This window comes from Xenopus tropicalis, chromosome 2, assembly GCF_000004195.4.
Source record: "Xenopus tropicalis strain Nigerian chromosome 2, UCB_Xtro_10.0, whole genome shotgun sequence".
Classification (NCBI taxonomy): domain Eukaryota; kingdom Metazoa; phylum Chordata; class Amphibia; order Anura; family Pipidae; genus Xenopus; species Xenopus tropicalis.
Genome location: NC_030678.2, coordinates 140,830,536 through 140,854,667, shown reverse-complemented (window position 1 = coordinate 140,854,667; position 24,132 = coordinate 140,830,536). Strand labels below are relative to the sequence as shown.

At 40.5% G+C, this 24,132-nt stretch overlaps 1 pseudogene; it reads left to right on the top strand.

Annotated features, from left to right (window-relative positions):
• Window positions 1-365: 365 nt before the first annotated feature.
• LOC116409048 lies at window positions 366-462 on the top strand (annotated as a pseudogene).
• Window positions 463-24,132: the final 23,670 nt, after the last annotated feature.

Genomic DNA, 24,132 nt, shown 5'->3' with positions numbered 1-24,132 from the left:
TCCCTGGATATTCCCAGGAAAAGGTTATCACTATCTAAGCTGATTACAAAACCCTGCACTACACTGATGAGCCCCAAGAAGGGTGAAACCGGTCTGTAGTTGGGAATCTGATCAGCTATTATCCTGGCTTTTGCTTTAAAAACCCAGTGGGTGAGTGTTAGCCTATCGGATAAACCCATGTAAATGGGATTTTCTTGGAGCTCTTTGGCATTAGTTCCCAGAATTCCTTGTGTTTATTTGCATACATATAAGGTGATCTCCTCAACCATTTTTATATATCTGTGGAAACAAACAGAAAGAAAGTGTGTAAGGATGCTGATCATTGTGTTGTTATGCAATCCCTTCTGGATCATAAATAGTACCAGATCGCTTCTCGGCCTTTTGGCTAAGATCAAGTGTAGTATCTGTTCTTATCAGTTTCAGATCAGATAATTGCTACTTGTGACGAAGCGGGGAGCTTGATGGAAGCGGGGAGCTTGATGAAAGCGGAGAAGCTGTGTTCCCATTAGGGAAGAGCTGCCGGCCTTTTTGTCGGGGGCTTTGCACATGCTTATTATGCCTAATCATGCTCTACATTTTTATTTTTGAAACTGCACCAGCTGCCAGCTGGAGCCTGAAGAAGGCAATTAATGGCATTGCACCCATACACTTCCGCACCCTTTTTGTGTTGGATTTTTGCACCCTGGATAGGTGTCCTAGTCCTCGTGGCTTGGCCCTAGGCCCTGACTTGGTGGTCCCCACCCTAGATTTGGCGAAGGTGGGTCTGCCCGCACATGCTGTCCTCGGGCACATGGGCATCGAGAGTACCCGCGCCTTCGGGTAAGGTACTCAAGGATGATACAATATCACCAGTACTAGTTATAGCCCCTTGAGGCCAGTCAAATACCAGCCAGGTGACAAACCCATGTTCCTGCACCCAATGCTTCCAGGTATCTGGTATACCAAGCAAGCTGTGTGTAAGTATGTTAAAGCATGCTGGAAGAAAACAGTTTGTTCATATGGAACCCTCACATAGAAAAACAGAGTTCTGAAATGTTCCAGACCCTGCTAGGGGCACAGTAACTGCCAGAAGCTCAGTACTGTCTGCTCATTTTGTACTCCCGTCCCACCACAGCCAAGTACAGACTGCTTTCATATAACCCTCCAACTCTGGGTAATGTACAGGAAGTAACAAAACCTTTGCTTTGAGATGGACTGGCTATGATTATCTAAGCTCAAAAACATTTGCGAGACCACAGCCTACAGACAGATCCAGCACAATTGGCTCACTTTTCACATCATATTTGCTAATTTCTTCTAGAATTAGCATAAAGAAATTATTTTCAACCTCTAAGGCTCCACTTGTAATAATTGGATTATTTGTCAAGCAACTGAAAAGTGTTAAAGAAAAAGAAGAGAATAATGTCCCAAAATCACATCAAAGAAAAAACTTTATAGAAAAAACTTTACAGAAATGTAAACCCTCGAAACAACTGAATGTAAACTTGCTCATCGCCACCTGCTGGCAATTTTCCCAATTTGCTGAAAATAAATTTCCTAAGAAAAGGAACATCTTGTGGTGTTGCTCTGCTTATAACTAACCAGAGAAACACCAGATAATACTTTTATTCCTACTGACATCATTTTCCAAGCAGAGAAACATAACAAGATATTTATATACCAAATTCATTATACTAGTTTAAAAAGTGCTAAAATCTTGAAAAGTAGAAGGGGGAAATATATATATATATATATATATTACAAAAGAGCAGTTGTGCATTCATTTGTTTTGAAGGTTTATATCTCCTTCAATAAAAGAGCATAAAGGAAAGCTAGAAGGATGTATTTACAGGACTAGGGTCATTGCCAATGATATATTTCTTTGCAGGCAGAAAGAATGACAATTTAAAAGATGAACCTGAAGGCAAACTTGCCTAGCTGACATTTTCTGTAGAGGTTCTGGAGAAGCTTATTATAGGAACACTTTATACGAGGGCATGTGATTAGCAAAATTAAATACCTTCATGTGAAATTGTGATAAATGCTTGTTTACATTAAAATCTTGAATTGTGAATTCCAAAATGTGGGACTGGCCCATGTAGAACTAGGTGGCTGGTTCCCAAACTGTAGTGGGTCAAAAACAGAAAATTAGGGTTGAGGGGGGAATGACCAAATGTTGGAGCACCCTGCGGGGCTTTAACCAAGTAGTATAAAATCCTGAGTCTTAGGCAGACTTGTTTTCATTCATATAGTTGGCTCAGCTAACAACGGGAACATTTTAGGGATACTGTCATAATTTTTATGGTATACTTTTTTTCTGAGCTTTGAGAAGGAGCCAGCACTACACATTAGAACTGCTTTCAGGTAACATATCACTTCTCCTACTCCCATGTAACTGGAGGAGTCCCAAGCTGGACTTGGATTTCTTACTATTGAGTGCTATTCTGATATCTACTGGGAGCTGCTATCTTGTTCCCTTCCCATTGTTCTGCTGATCGGCGGATTGGCTGCTTGGGGGGGGGGGGAAGGAAGGGGGTTGATATCACTGCAACTGTGACTATGGCTTTGGCACCCTGGGAAATGAAAAATATGGCAAGCCCCATGTAATATTTTAAAGTTATATATATATATATATATATATAAAAAATCTGTTCACTTTTTTAAAAACGTATTTCAATGCAGGATTCTGCTGGAGAAGTTCTAGTCACGTTAAAGTTGGTTACACACAGAAAACATTTGATTACATAGGTCCTCTTGCTTCCCCTAAGGAGTCTAAAAATAAATTCACAAAATGTATATCTATGTTTGAGTGCTAAAAGCTAAGAGTGAAAAGCTAATCCATGTGTTTTCTATTACTAGAGTTTGCATGGGTTAGGTATCTGCTGCTGTCTTGTCAAGGACAATCAGGCCCGGATTTGTGGCAAGGCCACAAAGGCCCGGGCCTAGGGCGGCAAATACACAGGGGCGGCATGCCGCCCTGCCGCAAGCAAATGTTAACATTTTGCTCCCATACGGAGCAATGGGGACATCTCCCCACTGCTCCGTATGGGAGTTCTCAGTTAGGCGCTTGCGCATGCGCATTAGCGATAGGGGTTGTTCGCGCATGCGCAAGTTAGGTGCATGCGCATTCGCGTTTACGCGGCGGGGGTGGGGGGGGCGCCGAATGGGGGCGGCCTTGGGGCGCCCCAAGTAGAAATCCGGCCCTGAGGACAATTGCAGATAACACTGATAATGATATAACCAGTTCTCCAAAATGTCAGTTGTCACTGTAGGGTGCCTTCTATTAGCATCCAATGTACATTTCAAAGTAAAATGAAAGTGTCTTTATCAGGGAAACAGCATATACAAAAACTGAAGGCCTGCTGGTAGAATGTCCCTTTAGGTAATACCTTAGATTCCACATCCTAGTATTCTATTGCAGCATTTGTTTCCTGATGTAAAATACTCGTTAGGGCTCTGGCACATGTAGAGATTAGTCGCCCGCGACAAATCTCCCTGTTCGAAGGCGACTAATCTCCCCGAAATGCCATCCCACTGGCAAAAATGTAAATCGCCGCAAACAGGGAGATTTGTCGTGGATGACTAATCTCCGCATGTGCCAGAGCCCTTAGGGCCGTGGCAGATGGGGAGACTAGTTGCCGTGCGGCAAATCTCCCTTGGCTAGAATTTAATTTGCCGGTGGGATGGCATAAGCAGCGCTGAAAATGCCAAAGTTTCCTCTCAAGGCAATTTTGGCGATTTTGGCAAATTGGCACGCCACGCATGCCATCCCACCAGCTATTTACATTCTAGGTGGTGGGATGGCATATCGGGGAGATTACTCGCCCGCAACAAGGGAAATTTGTCACGGGCGACTAATCTCCCGTCTGTTGTGGCCCTTAGCGGGGATTTGTCATTCACACATAAAAAGCTGTATAATAAAAGTTCTTCCCACATTAAACATGAAACCCAAGCTCTATTTTTTATAAAAGCATGCATACCTTATTTAAAAATCAGAGCTGTCAATCATATATTGCTTGCCCCATCTTTATGCTTTAGGCATAGAGGCAGGTTAATCAATTACTTTCACACATTTCTGAAATGGAGTGTTAATCTTAAAAGTATGCTAGGCCAATGGTGTTGGCGAAAAAGAACAGTTTTGGAATATAACATTCATGGGCTACGGATTGATGTGATCCTCGCCCTGCAGGATTTATCTGAACAGGAAGGCTGTCATTTTGACCCCACACAGAATCCAAACAAGATGTCATCTTAGTTGGGAATGGCTGAGCAGACAGACAATATCGCCCTATGTATGACTAGTTTTAGACAGTACTTGAAAACCCAAAGAAACATTCTGTCTGATTTGCATTGCAGTTTTCTATTAAGTAGTTAATTGGCCTGCCGACCTACAGTACCTCCATCAATCACACTGAAGCACAAAAGTATAAAAATGCACTAAGTTTAGATGTATGTTCTTTTTATTAGGTTTTGGTCTATTTAGAGCTGATTTTTATTCTAGGTTCACTGGGAAAATCAGCAGGTAGAAAAGCACATGAGAAACAGTCATGGCATTTGGAACAGGGCCAAGCAAAATTAAGACTATTTTTATATAGACTTGAATAGCCTCCTTGAGTGCATGAAGCTAAATTATAGCAGAAGTGTGTGAGGCTGGAATATACTGCACAGGAAAGTTGCAAAAGCCCTTTCAGGTCTAAAAAAAAACCACCATGAGATTTATGTGCTGGCAAGGTGACCATCTGAGGTGAAGTGTTCCCAGAAACTTTCCTGGACTCTTCCGTTAAAGTAATCATATGATTTTATGAGCTTTCCTGCACTATAGTGGGATCATTATACTGTACATCCGGAGAGCATGAGGACTGCACAACACTAGCCATAAAGATGAAACTCTTCAGCCCAGTCTTTATATTCACGTCTCATTTACTGAAACTCTTGTCTGTGTTCTATTAGCTCATCAGTCCCTGGGTGAAAGTGTCTATTATCATGGCTTGAATATTTGTATATATTATGGAGAGGTGGTAACAGCAGATATCCAATCAGGAGACAGTATGTTGGTCGCCTCTTACAGCAACATATCCTGGACTAGACAGTTGTAAAGAGTTTTGTGTAAAAATAATACTGGAATTAAAACTGTCTCCATCATGTCTAATAGCACTGCAATTATTTGCGTACATTTATGTAATGTCATTTTTCAAATTACGATGCAGATTTTTACATAACAAGCCTATACTAAACAAAATTATGTATTTCAACATCAAAATCTTGTTTGGGTGTAAGGTATATATCTGTATGTAAGCATAGACATACCATTCGCCTGTTATCTGTTTAGGTTATTGTGTATTCTGAATGAGCAGTCTGTGCCAAGTCTGCACCCACCCTAACCTGCACTGGTAAAAGGGAATATATTATACAAGGGGTCTGTTCTAGAATACTACTCTTCACTATTTATTTCTAGGTTAGTGGTGATTCTTCCACAAATCACAAGATCTTGTGTAAAATTGTTATTCCATGAACAAAAACATCAAGTGCATACCTAGCTCTAGATCTATACTAGCCAGTCTCAGTTGCTGATCTTCTCTAGCCAGAGTCACCACAAGGCCGGGATTTGTGTCTTGGGCCACAAGCCCAGCAGAAATTTAGGGGCGGCATGCCGCCCAGCCACGCCAGAATAATCTGCCCGCATGGAGTAATGGGGAGAGGAAGTGCCAAAACTTTTTTGATAAAAGCTCATTCAGTTGGGTTTATGTAGAAAAGGTGTAAATACACAGACAGACCTGATTGTACAGAATGAAAAGAATCAGTGGCTTAACTAGTGTGCTATGCGCCCCCCTGCAAAAAAATCTTTGGAGTGTCCAGTCATCCATTCTGGTCCCCCCACCCACTTCCTGCCTGCGGCCCCCCCTGCCGATGTCTTCCAGACACCCCCATCTTCTGCCCGCAGAGTCTTTCCGGCCCCCTACTGCTGCACTAGGTATTGGACTTTGGGGCCTATATATAGAAAATATGGCCCTGGACAGAATCATAAACTCTATTCTGATTGGTAGCTGAACCAGTATAGGTGCTGCCAGAGTGACAGGACAGAAGGAGAACAGAGGTGTATGGTAGCTACATTTATTAGGAACTGGAGGGGAAGAAAGAGTAAATAAGAATTTTGGTGGCATCTTGTGTAATGTACTTTCCCATATTAAAACAATTAGACAATTCAGGTTCCATTATTTATTCAGAATAATATTTTCCAGATCTAATAATTTTCCAGATCAAAACAAAAGTAATGGATTTGGTACATCCCTAAGCATATCGAATTAAGGCAATATTTCTCTTGTTTCTGTGGTGCAGAAAATGTAGCCTAGATTTAATATTGAATTTGTAAGACAACACAATTACATACTGAATATAAACACATATATCTATATTCAGTGAAAGTCCGTCAGATTTCAAAAGTTTTGTGCAGAATCAGCTAGAATGTTAAATTCTGGGTCCTACCTGAACTAATGACTTTTGCTTCTCCTCACAGAAGGATATCCTGAATATTCACACTGTCAGCATAACAGAGCAGGTTTTCAGGGCATCTGCACATTAGAACAGGAGAATTACTCATCTTCTGTTGAATCCCCCAGTGGTCATGGCAGGATATCCTGAAATCTTCATCTACTGGGCAGCACAGGTGTTAGGGAACATGGAGTTCATGGAAAGTGAATTAGGAACTGTCCATATTCTAGGAAGAAATTTCTTGTGGATAGAGGCAGCAGTCATAATTCCATTAGCTTGCAGAACTACACATGCTTAGTACCCCCCCCCCCCTTAAGTAGATCTTATAGGATCTTTGTCGCGGACGACTAATCTCCCGAAATGCCATCCCACCGGCTACAATGTAAATCGCCGGTGGGATGACATACGCGGCATGGGTATTTGCCGAAATTGCGGAAGTTGCCTTCAGAGGCAACTGCGGTGATCGCGGCACCTCGTATGCCATCCCACCGTGATTTACATTTTAGCCAGTGGGATGGCATTTCGGGGAGATTAGTTGCCCGCCACAAGGGAGATTTGTTACACGCCGACTAATCTCTGTGCTACAACCCTTACCTGCATAACATACATACATAGGAAAAGGCTTCTACACATCATTTCATGTGTGAACATTGCTAGCACCATATCCCACGCTAGATCAAGGATCACACTGACCTTCTTGCTATGTGTTTTCACTGAATGTAAATGATAATGACCTGTGAGTCCAGCTTTAGTTATGGCCTATCAGCCATGGTGGGAATACATCAGAATATGATTAAACAAATGCTCATTAGTGGTCAAACTACATAAGGAAGACTGATTGTTATACAGATAGTTAATTACTTCAGTTTATGAAAACATTGGCCCTTGTGTGACCAACTAAAGCAAAGTGTATTCTTTATTTTCAGTAACCTAAATCTCATCTGCCACTTGGATGCCCAGATCACAAGGTTACCTAGGTGCTCCTAAAAACATGACATATCATGCAGTCATTCTGTTGCTCTATATATTCAGTTGTGCATCAGCTGCAAAAATAGACATGAAATGCTTCAATAAAGAACAGTGTGGTATACCACTAATGTCTTTGTTCTCATCTGAGCCACTGATACTACCTCCCAGCACAGAAACATTCAGCCAGATATCTGTACATATGTCCACAGAGATTTCTGGCCATTAGACTCTAGCAGAGGCAGGTGAAGTCGACTGGGCGCCCGTAGCTGGCTGTCATCTTCTTACGAACCGAAGACACTTCTGGTCCTACCGCCGATACGAAGGGTTTGTATCAGCGGTGAGACCCAAAGTGTCTTCAGTTGGTAAGAAGATGTCACCCAGGTAGGCTGCTGCGCTACTCTGCATTTTTAGCTAGATGTTAGTGATAGGGACAGTGTTTAAACTTAGGAATTAGGATCAAGGCAGGGATAGTTAAGGGGGCTTTTAGCGCCCGGGGGTATAGTTCTCCTTTAAATGTTGACTTAACATTTGCTTAAGCTAATGGCACAGGTAGTACACTAGAAACACCTGACACCCCTCCCCAAACTAATTGTTAATGATATAAATAGAAACTACTTCACAGCCACAGCCAGTTTTTGTCCCACATGAGGTTTACGTCACCCAGGCATAGAGTGATGGGGCTTCTTTGTAGAACAGTGCAAGCTGAAGGCATCTAGGTTTATTTACAGATGGAATGCTTTCATTCTCCTTAATTCATTATGATCGAAAAATATAAATTGTTTAATTCTGACATGATGAAATTTAAGCTTAACAACTTTTTTTCCAAATTGCCTATGTAGCTTATATAGCTGCTGCCTGTCAATCTGGTGATTTAGTTACTGAAGTAATTTAATTAGGTTAGAGTTATGATCCACTTTCTATATCATTTATTTGCTTACAGCTGTGAAATGAAGAGGCTCATGTTTTCAGCTCTAAGAAGGGGGGGCAAATCCCAAGTGGATAGCTAATGGTATAACACATAGGGGCACATTCATGAAAACACAAGTCCGAATCCCAAATGTGATAAATTCTGATTGGATACGATAATTTCTTAAGATCGCAAATATCACGAATATGCTTACGAAAAAATCTTATTAGTCACGATAATATCATATTGGCAATCCGAAAGTCACGAAATTTTCTTACCGAATGATCGTAAAATGCAGGAAAACCTTTCCGACTTTGATCCTTCTGGGCATGATTTTGGCACTGTGCAGCTCCAACCTGGCCCAAGGAAAGCCTCCCATAGGGCTCAATGGCACTCTGCAGCTCCAACCCGGCCCAAGGAAAGTCTCCCATAGGGCTCAATGGCACTCTGCAGCTCCAACCCGGCCCAAGGAAAGTCTCCCATAGGGCTCAATGGCACTCTGCAGCTCCAACCCGGCCCAAGGAAAAGCTCCCATAGGGCTCAATGGCACTCTGCAGCTCCAACCCGGCCCAAGGAAAGTCTCCCATAGGGCTCATGGGCACCATCTGTATGCCGCTCCAACCCGGCCCAGGGAAAAGTCTTCCCATAGGCCTCCAATGGCACTCTGCAGCCCCAACCTGGCCCAAGGAAAGTCTCCCATAGGGCTCAATGGCACTCTGCAGCTCCAACCCGGCCCAAGGAAAGTCTCCCATAGGACTCAATGGCACTCTGCAGCTCCAACCCTAGGGCCCAAGGAAAGTCTCCCATAGGGGCTCAATGGCTCTCTGCAGCTCCAACCTGGCCCAAGGAAAGTCTCCCATAGGGCTCAATGGCACTCTGCAGCTCCAACCTGGCCCAAGGAAAGTCTCCCATAGGGCTCAATGGCACTCTGCAGCTCCAACCCGGCCCAGGAAGTCTCCCATAGGCTCAATGGCACTCTGCAGCTCCAACCTGGCCCTAAGGAAAGTCTCCCATAGGGCTCAATGGCACTCTGCAGCTCCAACCTGGCCCAAGGAAAGTCACAATAACGAAGCTTGATAACGAAGGTATGAAAAAGTCGCTGAAAATACGCTCGGAGCGTTCGTGGATTAGTAAATGTCCCCCACAGAGTAGGACTCAATTTTAGGAAGATATAAAAACAATGGACTATTCTGAAAAGGTTTATCATGGATATTAAGACCCCTCTCAGCACCACTTTGCCTGCCTTCCAGGCAGTGTTTGCATAAGCAGAGCCTACATTTTCTGACCAATAGTTCTAGAGTAAGATAGCAGATTCTTCTGCTACAATTTGGTTCTTGAGCCAGGTGGGGGACAATCTCCACTGCTTGTTTTGAGGGTGTAGTAATAGTTGTAAGTATACTGGAGAATGGTATAATATTCCACAAGGCAAGAATCCAGGTAGCCATTGTGGGCACTATGAAACTGGGTCTTTAGCATAAAATCCAGCGTTAAAGTCCAGTCACTTAACACTAGCTTACTCTAGCTTCCCTGAAGGTGTTACTGTTTAGCATGCAGTTTGAACTGTAATGACCTTCCAAAAATCTGGCACAATCTCCAGTGATAGTCAATGCAGAATGAATAGCAATAGAGTTTTACAGGCAATACTACAGCAGGAACACCACAGGTCTGCTAGCTGACTGTGCAGAGAGATACTATAAATGCAGTTATTCCCTGTACTAAGCACAATTCTGCAGGTACATTTAGTGTATAGTGACCTATTTCCATATAAATTGGCACTGATATATATGGACCATTTAACTTTAGTAGACATAAGAACTAGGTGCATAGATGGGTGTAAAACTGTGCCAATTAAATGCTAATCATGGGGCACATTCATTTGTTTGTTCTCAATAAGGGTGTACCCGACTGCCACAACTTATGCCTCCTACGAACCATTCACCACCAGGCATAAATGTATGCATCTCTAGAATTATACACAAACATTTGTAACCAATAGTGATGGTTGCCATTACCTTGCATGCTGGGAGAAAATGGTACATTAAGGGAAATAACAAGGTGTTTTGTGCTTTTTGTATTGCATGTTGCACCATGCATCACTATATATATATACTCTTGTCTAGTGTGAAATAAGATGGCCTGGGTGCAGTATTGAAAATTGGTATCATAGCAAAACAAAAAATATAAATGCCGCACTCAATGTGGAAAAAATCAGCTTGTTTATTTCAAACGTCGATCTAACATTTCGGCTGTTTCCACAGCCTTTCTCAAAGTGAATAAGCACACACAGAAACCCACTGTTAGCCCAAAATTGGGCTACTCGGCAAGTGTACTTAGACATGCCAGTATAATTAATAATGTCAATTTAAAATGTTATCTGCAGCTGTGCCATTTTAATGACTGTGGAAATGGTCAATCAGCAAAAAATGGCCAAGGAGACAATCTGCAGTTGGTCTTCATCTGAAACACCCAGACTGACCTCTGTAACATGGGTGCCATGGCAGTCCCTATCCTCAGCCAGGACACTACACTCCCCCACCAAGCCTGGATGCCTTTCACAGCACAGCAGGACCCTCCCTACCTCATTGGCTGCCCAAAGGCAGCCATTTTCTAGCATGTCATTTATTTACCCTAGAGGCCCATGTGATATAGGGCCCTGTTTCTCCTACCATAAAGCCTCACTCTTTAAATTTCACTGGATTTCAACCATAGAATAAAAAAATCCTACTGAGTACATATACAGTAGCCCACTCCCCAAACTCACATTCTACCAACTGAATAGCTTAAGGTGGACATTAAATTATGCTGGGCACTTAGTCACGGAACATAATCAAGGTTCATATGTGAATGTCTGCCCATTTTCCTGCTCTTCAATCTCCCCTTATATATGTTCTGATCCACTTAATGGTACCATGAGATTCATGAAATGTATCCATGTTTGTGGCATTTCTGCTCATGAACATCTATAGATCCTTGTGCCAAGCTCTTGTTGTTAAAGGATGAATTAATTTTCAGGTGATTAACCTGTACATAGATCAGAAAAACTAATGGCATCGTTGTAATCAATAATACGTAACATATTATATGTATAATCATTTGATAATTGTGTTTTATGAGAGAATACCTGGCTGATTTAAGCAGCAAGTTCCAAGATTCTCTGCCATATGAGATACCTGGAAGTTTCATTGGTTACCAGTAACTTGACAAGAAGGTCTCTGTTTATTCCCACTGACTGCATGGGATAAGTGCCACCTGCTGGACACTCTGGCATACAGCTATAATATCATTGTTTTCATTTTACCTTTATATTTTTGTATGCATATTTCAGTTTGTTTACATAAATACCCTTCCCACAAAGGCAGGGGTCAATAATTATTCAATATATTTTTTGGTTATAATCATCATTAATATATATATAGCAACCAAGTACATTTCTTTCTGTCCTATAGTTCAACCCCAGCTCCCAGAAGTCATGGTGCAAGCAGTTTTTGAGAGCTTTGACTTTTAACTAACATTTACCTAGCACTTAAATGGCTTAACATCTTTAACCATTTGTATATTGAAAAAATATCACAACCTCTTCTTTAAAATACCTGTATGATGACTACAGAGACCCATATAGAAACAGAGGGCCTGCAGTCTCATGTATTTTATAGCCATGAAACTCCTCTATGTCTGATACCCTTACCTACCTACAAATATATGAAACATATTTAAGTCTGAGACATTTTGGGCCATACACGGCCATCATGATGCCTGAGCATGCCCTAAATTCCATCTGACTTTCTGGTGCATGACACCATGGTGTTCTTATATTTTCCAGTACATGTATGGGATCCTTTATCCAGACATCTGTTATCCAGAAAGCTCCTCATTATAGGAAGGCCATCTCCCATAGAGTCGAATTGTTAAAAATGTTTCACAGTAAAATAAAAAAAATGCCTACTTGATGGTAACTAAGCTGCTTGAATATTGGAGGCAAAACAATTCTTCTGGGTTTATTTAATGTTTAAATGATTTTTTAGCAGACTTATAGGGGTTGTTCGCCTTTGAGTTAACTTTTAGTATGATGTAAACAGTAATATTTTAAGACAATTTGCAACTGATCTTCATGTTTTATTATTTGCAGTTTTTTAGTTATTTGGCATTTTGTTCATTTTGTCTAGTTTGAAATTTCAGCAGCTATCTGGTTGCTAGGATCCAAATTACCTTAGCAACCAGGGAGTGGTTTGAATGAGAGATCGATATATGAATAGAAGAAGACCTGCACAGAAACATAAGTTATAAAAGTAACAATAAAATTGTAGCCTCACAGAGCACAGTGACCTCCCGGCCAAATACTTAAAAAATAAATAATGAAGACCAATTAAAAAGTTGGTTAGAATTGGCAGTTCTATAACATACTAAAAGTTAACTTAAAGGTGAACCACCCCTTTAAGGTATATTGATCCAAATTAAGGAAAGACCCCTTATTCGGAAAACCCAGGTCCCAAGCATTGAGAATAATATATGCCTGTAGTTGGTACAGTATTTACCTATGTATTTCATGGTAGGTGATACATTATTCTATCTGTATAATATCAAAATATTCCCATTTCCTGGGCACATATGTTTGAGTGCCGACAGAGGTTGTATGATTACATTTAATTATAGTATCTTAGACGTTAAATTCTGTTCAGTAGCTGTGATCATTAGCAAACAGATTCACATACAAAGCACATAGCTGCAAGTTACAAGTTACTGGGATACCCAACATCTGGTCCCAGGTCTATTTATCCAACCTGTCCCACCTTTTACAGAGAATCCCAGTTTACCCCCCCCCCCGCCCACCATCACATCTCTTTTTCATGTACTTTCCAAGAAGTACCCAACACAATAAGCAATCGAGAAATCTACCCTCTAATTCTGCCCTTAAGGGGCACCTGCTGAGACTCTTTCTTTCAGAGTTACATTTCTAGTTGAAATGATGGTGTAAGCTTACGGCTGCCGGGTGTACCCTAAAACCAACCACTTTATACCAAATTATCCCAGATGAGACTATTTCTCTCAGACGTGAGCCCTCACTTATTGCGGAGGCCAGGGCGTTGTTTAACTATAGCACTCAGCACAATAAGGGTGCCAGTGGTTCTTAAACTCAAACACAAACAGCTGTATTTAACTTGATCCACATAAGAGTATGAAATAGCAACTATAAAGCAAATGAGCAGGCTTACGTATAGCACAGGTATCAGACATATGCTCACAGCTACACATCATATAATATTCATACCCAAAGGGTAGTACAAGAATAATGGATTACTCCTAGCTTTGGGGAACCTTCCTCCAAATGGAACCCTATTGAATTCTATCTAGATCTGAGTCTGTATGCTTGTTCCCTACTTCTAGGCAATAGTAAACCTGTAATCTTAATCCCACTGAACACTCCTCTTTGGAGCTAAAGGCTGCTCACTAGCTAGCCCTAACTGTTTATCAAACCAAGTGTGACCTCTTAAAGGGTATAGCCTGACACTAACTAGGCCCCTACTTGACCTAGGTTCCACTGTTGTCCCAACCTGTCAGCTCATGTGGGCTCCAGCACAAAATGGACCCAGAGCACATGGCTCTGCCTTATATATTATACACATTGCCATCAAGTGGGCAAACTTTAGAACTACATTGGTCATACTCTGACCAAGGAAAAGGGACTAAATTCCCTTTTAGACTGAGGACCCCCATCTAAATTACTAGGGGACTTCCAGGTTAAAGGGGCAACCATACAATAGAAATACTGCTGTAAAAACCTTATTTGCCAACTTTTTTTCACCTTGCCCCATCACAACCTCTACTTTAAAATACCTGTATGATGACTACAGAGACCCATATAGAAACAGAGGGCCTGCAGTCTCATGTATTTTATAGCCATGAAACTCCTCTATGTCTGATACCCTTACCTACCTACAAATATATGAAGTCCATCAAAGGGGCAATCATTTTACCAGTCCCCTACAATGGAAATACTGCTGTAAAAACCTTATTTGCCAACTTTTTTTTCACCTTGCCCCATAAAAAACGGGCTTGCTGTCTTGAAACAGATTGCTGTATGACAAATATCTTCTGTTTTGAAACATAATGTTCAACTTTGTTAGATAGGATTTATCTGCCAGTCATGAATGTTGACAATGTGATGAGTGTTTATCATTTCCTTACTCAGATGTTCTTGGACCTTTGCAACAAAAAAACAGGAAAAATAGACTTTAACAAACATGTGTTCCACTCAGAAGCTGCCACTCATACTCTCATTCAGATGACATAAAACATCCCTTTCTTGCCTGCAGCCACATTTTTATACATTCATTGTCAACACAAATCACTTAAGCAAAAATGAACAAAGAAAAGCAGACTTTTTTTTATATCTTAAGAAACAACGCTTTGGTTTCTCAGCAAGTCATATTGGTTATTAGCAACATTGTACGGATGTGCAGCTCAGAACAGAACATGATGTCCCCTAATTTCCCTTTCTCTCTTTTGTATGTAAAACAAATACACGTATGAAGGGAAAGAGAAGACCACTGTTAGTCTGTGCTCCTAGTGTTTTTAGCTGCAGCGAGGATGCAGGCAGCAGATGTGCGTGGGAACTGAGCAAGGACTAAAGGAGGACATCAGGGTTTCCTGACATCATGGGAATAAATAATTCAACAAAAAAAGGTGCGTTTCACGCGTCAGAACTCACAACTGCCTGGGTGTGGGAGAAATAATTATGCACAGGAACACACAGCTCCAAATGCACTGTGTCACTGTCTTATAGAGATGGCAATGACCAAAAATTAAAAGGATTTATATACTGTCTGCATTGACACTAACACCAATTGTTCAGGGGCTTATGTACAACAGGTGGGGATGCAAGTGCTGGAAGACTATAGGACAAAAAATTGCCCTCTCCTCTTAGAGAACATATATAGGCCAGGATTTGTGGATAGGCTTCAAAACTCTAAGCCTAGGATAGAGTGGAAAGTTGTTAGGGGCCAGGATGCTATGCACAAATTCATATGGCTTTATATATATATATATGTATACATATGTGTGTGTGTTCTCGCCAAACTGGAATATATATCAGTAAATATTGCCCTTTTACATCCTTTCCCTTGAGCCCCCATTTAGTGATGGGCTGTGTGCTCCCTCAGAGATCAGCTGACAGGAAGTGACATAACTAACTGTAACAGGAAGTAGTGTGGGAGAAAAAGGCAGAACTCTGTCCATTCATTGGCTGATGGGGCCTAGCATGTATGTGTGCCTTGGCTTGTTTGTGTGCACTGTGAATCCTATGATCCCAGGGGGGATTTCAATTCTTAAAATGGCAATTTTCTATTTAGGATTAACCAATAGCACATATTACTAAAAAATATATTTTTATGAAATGGTTTATTTAGATGAAACAGGGTTTTACAAATGAGCTTGTTTATGCAAGATATTTTTTATAGAGGCCTACATTGTTTGGGGGTACAATTTCCCTTTAAGCAAAACAGGGATTGTTTGTCCATATATTGCAATAAAAAATACTTCAAGCTGGCCAACTATGTATCATCTCTGGTCTGACCAGTCCTACAATCACTTTTATCTCATTCATTAAAAATTCTACTTCTTCATTATACATTTCACAAAGGGACTGAGTTTTATCTGCTACTTACATGCTTTCAAAGTTAAAACCCCCAAATGGTTGCCCTTTTATTGGGCACCACTGGGACTGTTGCTGGAAAGGGTGGGAGCTACAACATGGCGCTGGCCACTGTCTCTGTATAAACTATAGCAAATGAGGAAAACTTGTGATCACCACAAAGCCTCTTGTTTTTGTCTGTATGAATGCACAACTTTCCCTCCTTTGCTATATATATATAAAAACAGGTATAGAACCAGGTGCACAACAGGTAACAAACCATCGATGCCTGGGTGCTCAGGAAACCAAATAGTCATGCCCAATATAGTCCAGCACACACAGGTCTTTCATGAAAAATAAAAAATTAATCTTTATTCAGTGATATTTAAAATGAAAATGTCACCAAAGCACAGAGTGTGATGTCTTTAGCCCCATGCAGTACATGTCACCCATAACATCATAATTAGTAAGGACCTCCCAGAATAGTATAGTACAATAAAAAGGAATTATATGTTAGCCTTCTATGCACTAAACACAGTATGATATAGTGTTATGCTCCAATGTATGTACAGCAAATGATCCATCAAAACAAACTGGCGGGGCTCCTTGGTGTTAGTGCCAAAACACACATGTGTAAATAGTCAGTAGTGCAAGTAGATGCAAGTACCTTTAATGAATGGCATTGAATGGTCATCTTTGTGTGACCGCAACTGCAGTTTGTAAAGGAGCCCTCTACTCTTACTAAATACTTTTACTGTCTGTGGTGACTAAAAATGATGTGCATAATAATGCAATGCATTTCTATATGAGGTGGGGTTTTCAGAATAACTAAATGTCCATTTTGTAGAATGGGATTACAGATGGTTCCAGTGTTTCCAGGACTTACCAGACTCTCTGCTCATCTCTGCTGGTAATTCAGGTTACCCCTCATGTCCCAGTCCTGCTAGTCACTCTGTTCATTGTAACATAGTACATAGTAAGTTGGGTTGAAAAAAGACGTACGTCCATCACGTTCAACCATAATGCCTATATATAACCTGCCTAACTACTAGTTGATCCAGAGGAAGGCAAAAAACCCCATCTGAAGCCTCTCTAATTTGATGCAGAGGGGAAAAAATTCCTTCCTGACTCCAAGATGGCAATCGGACCAGTCCCTGGATCAACTTGTACTGAGAGCTATCTCCCATAACCCTGTATTCCCTCACTTGCTAAGAATCCATCCAGCCCCTTCTTAAAGCTATATAATGTATCAGCCAGTACGACTGATTCGGGGAGGGAATTCCACAACTTCACAGCTCTCACAGTAAAAAATCCTTTCCGAATATTTAAATGGAACCTCCCTTCTTCTAAACGGAGTGGGTGCCCTCGTGTCCATTGGAAGGACCTACTGGTAGGTGCACCTGACTTGCTCTTACTGTAACCATTGCCTGCCTGAATCATGGCCTTTGTGCTGCATTTACTCTTGCTTCCTACAACAAACAAGGCCAGTGGCCCCTAAGATGCCACTGTGGCCCTCTCATTTACAGTACCCTTTGGCTACTGGCAGTGACAATGGTATGTCAGTTGTTTAACCCACTTATTTTTGGTTGTGTTTGAATGAACCTCTAGTGCAGCAGGACTTTCCTGTAGCAAAGCTACCTCCTATGTAATGTATTGCAGTACCAGCGCACACAGACAGGTACAGATGTGAAAGTAATTGTCAAGGCAGTGCTGATTATACTGGTACTTCAAGATGGTTCTTAAGTTGCAATGGAACCCAGAGTATCAGCTACTGACCTTACATACTGTATCATAAATTCAGGTCTCCTTGCTGGGTTGGCATATTATCTACAAAATAATATCTGACAGAAGCTGTACCTATCAGTGCTTGATGACATGCCTAGCTTGCAAAATTAAACCATCGACTCAAATAACACTGAGCTCACCTCTTGTAGAAGTCATTAAAACCTAACCTAGTTATACATTGATATAATATAATGCATTATATTCCCATAGCTCAACTGTTTTTTTTTTTAAGAAACATTACTAGCATTTTAAATATGTATTTAGGAAATGTATGTTGACTTCAAGGAGTGTATAAATAACCATACTTTTTTCTCAAAAGCAGTGTAATATACTAAAACAAATTATTATAAAAGCATTAGATTTTTTGCATTAGGCTATTAGATAATGCAGAGCAAACATCAGGCATTCAAGAAAAAACCCACTCATTTATCATGTCTGAAGCAAACCAATATTATATATCATCATTTATGTGTATATATAATATACACATAAATTATATTAGTTCCATTTATTACTTTCTAAACCTAATTCTTTTGAATGTGGTCCATCTATGAAAGGTTCTCTTGTGTGACCTAGGAAGCCCAGTCTGACACTGTTCAAAAGACACCTAAAAAAATCAAGAGAACTATATGCTGATGTATAATAATGGAGATCAAATGCAAAAAGGTTTCAGAATTTTCCTTTTATTACAGTATAATTGAATACATCAAAATCATACCTACGATGTCCCATAAAGTGACCTGCAATTATGTACAATGTGGTATAATGCACACAGGTAGGATCTAGATGCATTTTTATAAGCCCTTCTGGTTTGAACAATACTTTGCTGCCAGGGGGCTTTGTAATTTGCCTCTCTAGCATCAAAGAATCAATAAAAATGTAAAATGAATAACGTACATGTTATCTCCCCTGAAATAGGATGAAATAAATGACCTGGCTTGGGTCATTTGTAACAATGTCACAGAACCTACTGGGAGTTTCAGAAAGCAGCTGTTTATCTAAAAACCCATAATGCTCTTCTGTGGTGGAACAAGCTGATAAGTTATGGGGTACTTGGCGGTACAGTACAAACTACACTGAACAATCTCTGACAGTGGAAGGGCTAAAACACAATGCTACAGTCATTTCTCTATAGCTAGTTAAAAGCCCCAAATGGATTGAGATAGAATGCGGGGGAGTTTTATTTAAAGCCAAGAAAGTCTGAATTCCAGGAAAAACAAAGTACTGCATACATGCTGAAGATGCACATTTTCCGATCTCTGATTAATTGGTACACAATGATTCCTCAAAAGCTTATTCTTCAACACAAACAAGCATCTGAATTACTGATAAATAAAGGATCAAGTTGCTAAAGATGCTCTATTTTATATTTATGACATCTTTTCTAAAGCAGCGAAGATTTATTAGAAGAAGAACTGTTAAGGATAATAAGAATTCAGAGGCTGTTATTGCTTTCTTATTATAGAGTTTTAGTACAAGCAATATCTTCATTTAGGGTTGCATAAATAGGTACCAAATGATTATTCTGCTGCTGCTACTTTCTACCATTTTCCAAACTTTTTTAGTACATGTACCCCCTTTGAAGTCCAGCGTTGGTCAGGGACCCCCCTTACCTCAAAAGAAGACTTCAGATATATAATGAGTTTAAAGGATAAATTAAAGAGAGCAGAAATGCATGTCACTCAGTGGGAGGTTGGCAATCTGTGTCCCTTAGCCATGCCAGGAATAACCAACTTTCCTAAATAAAAAAATATTCTGCAACATTTTTTTTCTTCAAAACCCAAACAAGATGGAATAAGAAAAAATTTACCTCAACAAACCAAATTCTGAACCCTCTGAGCCATCCTTTACCTGCAGCAAGGCTGATCAGTGTCTTCGTTATGCTGCAATTAGCCAAGGGACCAATGTTTACTCAGGGCAAGTACTGTACCTTGTCAAGATAACTAAAGCAGATGCCAGACTGACTGAATCTCTTGAGAAATTATTCTGTTGCTATATATTTCCTTCAAATAAAACCATCAAAAGATCTGTGCAGGGTAATTTATAGCAAGATCCATGAGCGTGAGAAGTTAATAAAATCTGTCCCTGTTCAGTACAGAATTAAAATTGCATAGCCCTCCAGCTGATGCATTTCCATATAGCCAAAGCCATTGAGCATATAGATATATAAATGCTGCAAACAGTAAGGAAGTTCATAATAGGTGGATGCCAGTTCTGTCTAAACAAACTTGTCACATCCAGAACCATAGGGTTCTAGCTAGCGCACAAGCAGCGATACAAACGTGGTGAAATCTAAGAATTTGCAGGTGGTGAAAATTGAATCTGCTGTGCTACACTTGTGTTTTGTTTCATTTGGGCAAACATTCTGGGTTTTTTGCATTTGGCAGGAGAAAAAACACTCACCGGCTCCAATGCATTTGGCAAAATTTTGCCATTTAGCTCATTTTTCCACAGTTTCACAAATTTTTGGCAATGCAAAATGGGCAGTTTCACTCATCATTAGTTTACAGTGTAGCTATACCAGTTTTAGAATACCCCCATAAGAAGACCACTACAGCACTGAATTGTGAACACTGTTGAGGAACATAACTGCTAAAAAGGTGCACTAAATGAGGCCACTGTGCAACCAATTCATGTGAGAAGAACAACAATAAATTCTCCATAAAAACTTTCCAGCTGTTGGCTTCGTAATTTGTAGCAAGCTGCCAGAAACAAGGTAAGAAAGTTTGGGGGGGGGTGACACTTTGAAATAAATTCATCAGAAAAATATATCATAATAATCATATTTAAGAAAATATTTTTCTATATAAGGTATCCAGAATTTGCATGTTTATTTGATAATAGTTTCCTATTTAAGTGTGCAACTTGTCTAATAACCCATAGCAACCAAACAGGTCAGCTGATTATAAAAATATATATCTCTGTGAACTTTGTTTTCTGGTAAATCAGTTGCACCTTGCAACTTGAAAATTCATGTCATGCCGCCTACCATCAGAGATTAAAATAGTGTAATTAGATCAATGCCCAATGTTTTCAGTCCTAATAACTGGATACCCAATGAAATATGTTTATACTTTTTTTGTTACTTCTAGCACAAAGACTGACAAGTACAAGCACCAATGTGTTCCGCGCCTACATCCTACTGCTGCCGGGGGAGCATCAGCCTTCCTTCTAAGCAAATAGAACAGTGTCTGGTGCAATAGACAGGAACAAATCCCACACCTGCCTGCTTTTGAATTGAGTGATGCCCAAATGCTTTCTGATTCCTCATTCAAGAAACATACACATTTTATTACACAATTTATTTTAAATATAATTTAAGGTAAATTTATAGTTTCCAACCTAATTAGAAAGCCTGACTGGGAAGCTGGGTAGACCACTTATTGTTTTAGTAGAATAGGAAGAAATTCAAATAACTGTAGTGAAGCAGGTACTAAGCCTGTGTCTTTATATGGGCACATACATTCACTGTTTTCAGCAGTCGCCTAGCAACCCGCTGAACACCAATCTCAGGGTTACAGGAAGTAGCAAAGCACCCTGGGAGTGACTAGAAGGAAGTAGGAGCAGGGTCGGACAGGGGGGTGCAGGGCCCACCGGGGCTCCCGCCCCAGGGGCCCTGCAGGTGCCCCAGCCAGCCGTGTCCCCTACCCCCCCAGGGGCCCCCCTAACCCCCCCGCAGGGCCCCCACCTGACGTCCTCCCCGAGTGCGCATAAATTGAATGCGTGGGAGCCGCCGGGTTCCCACTAAGGCCGGGGCCCACTGGGATTTTTCCCGGTGTCCCGGCAGCCCAGTCCAACCCTGAGTAGGAGTTACAAAGCCTGGCAGAAGAAAAGAAAGGCAGCTTGTGCTGGCAAAGTTATTCCTATTCAATGTTCCATATAAGCTTTGCTCTCATGAGCACACACAAATTTTGAGGCCAGCGCACACAACAAATAATGGTGCGCACAAAGAATTTTGTGTGAAAAAAAAAGTTTTATTTATTCTGACCTGAGTACACAATTAGAAAAAATGTGCACAAAATAATTGCTCCCCTTTTAGATAAAGAGTCAGTAAGGGTTATTTACATTAACCCTTGAACACTCTATCCAAGATGGGTGGGTGGGGGAAGGCACATATTGTTTCCTTTCCCACCCACTACCTGTCCCCTCCTTTGCGCACCATTTAAACAAGCAAGTTAGGGAGCAGCAGATGCTGACGCTGCTCAATGCACTCTCTGCACCAGGCTCCGGCTCTCGGAGGAGAGAGATTTCACCAGGGGCAAATGTTTGGTTAGTGTAACACTGACTTTAGTGCCAGAAAGAGTGTTAATAGGGTTGCATAGCCAAGATTATAAACTACAGAAGTGCCATAGCCCTAACTGTGAAGGTTATGTTGTGTGTCTATGCAATGTCACAGTCTGTACATTGAGACTGTTAAAGGGATTCAGTCATTACATGACCACATTTCTCTAATTATGTTATACAACAAGTATAGGCTAAACAAGATCAAACTGAGATTTTCTCTGCTTCAACAAACCTATATCCAGGTAACCTTGCTGCAAGCTTCAGCTCTCATCAGCACAAGTATAAATGTGGCCTGCAATGTTCTTTGAATCCAGTTTAACTGATTTTTTGTGACTCATACTCTTATTCATGTTATCTAGAATCTTAGGCATGACTGAACTAATAAGATGGAAGTAGTTATGGTTATCAGTTCCAGAGCAACAAAGCTCTTTTTCACATTCAAGATGTGTATTTTTGTTTTCCTTTTTATGATATTTTTAGGTACTATACTTATTATGAGGCAATGATTTCCATTTTTGCATTGCAGCAGCTATTGCACTGAAAAAAAACAAGCGAGAAAGTTACATATATTACGTATCCAAGGCTATTGTGAAAATAAAACCTACAGTTAGTATTGATGTCGGAATATATATGTATGAGTATATAGATAGGTCAGTATGGGTCTATGTGTGTGCACTGGGGTTTGCTTAGAAGGGTTAAACTTGATGGACTTTGGTCTTTTTCAACCCAGCTTATCTATGTAGCTATATATGTTATAATAAAATCAAAATGAGGGTAGACATACTATGGCAAGCCTTCAGTATTCAAGTCATTTCCAGACACCAATGTACAAATCTAGACAAAGGAGATTTTTTTTTTTTTTTTTTTTAAAAACCTCAACATCTCACCTGGAATATTTCCAGAGACAGCTTGAAATTCACAAGCAAGCACAGTCAGTGCATACATCAATTAAAAAGTAACTTGTTGCAGGGACAGGGATATAGGTATCTATCCTCTGGAAGTTTGACTCAAAGCCCTTGTAGATAGCCTCCAAAATCACCATAGAAAATGGCATTTGCTAACCTAGTGTTGTTGGATTGCTAAAATCATAGTCTCGCCTGCGAAAATTCTCAGTTTAACACTGTTTAACAAAATTGTAATTTCTTTATTTTTGGGGACCGCAGAGAATGTTTTTCATTTTTTCTTTTCTAGTCTTTATTTTATATATATATTGGATATAAAAAGTCTACACACCCCTGGTAAAATGTCAGGTTCCTGTGCTGTACAAAATTGAGACAAAGATAAAGAATTTCAGAACTTTTTTCACCTTTAATGTGACCTATAAACTGTACCACTCAATTGAAAAAGAAACTGAAATATTTTAGGTGGAGGGAAGAAAACCAAAAAAACTAAAATAATGTGGTTGCATAAGTGTGCACACCCTCTTCTAACTGGGGATGAAGCTGTGTTCAGAATTAAGCAATCACATTCAAAATAATGTTAAATAGGAGTCAGCATACACCTGCCATCATTTAAAGTGCCTCTGATTAACCCCAAATAAAGTTCAGCTGCTCTAGTTGGTCTTTCCTGACATTTTTTTAGTCGCATCCCACAGCAAAAGCCATGGTCCCCAGAGAGCTTCCAGAGCATCAGAGGGATCTCATTGTTAAAAGATATCAGTCAGGAGAACGGTGCAAAAAAATTTCCAAGGCATTAGATATACCATGGAACACAGTGAAGACAGTCATCATCAAGTGGAGAAAATATGGCACAACAGTGACATTACCAAGAACTGGACGTCCCTCCAAAATTGATGAAAAGATGAGAAGAAAACTGGTCAGGGAGGCTACCAAGAGGCCAACAGCAACATTAAAGGAGCTGCAGAAATAACTGGCAAGTACTGGCTGTGTGGTACATGTGACAACAATCTCCCGTATTCTTCATATGTCTGGGCTATAGGGTAGAGTGGCAAGACGAAGCTATTTCTTACGAAGAAAAACAGGCTACATTTTGCAAATACACATCTGAAGTCTCCCAGAAGCATGTGGGAAAAGGTGTTATGGTCTGATGAAACCAAGGTTGAACTTTTTGGCCATAATTCCAAAAAATTTGT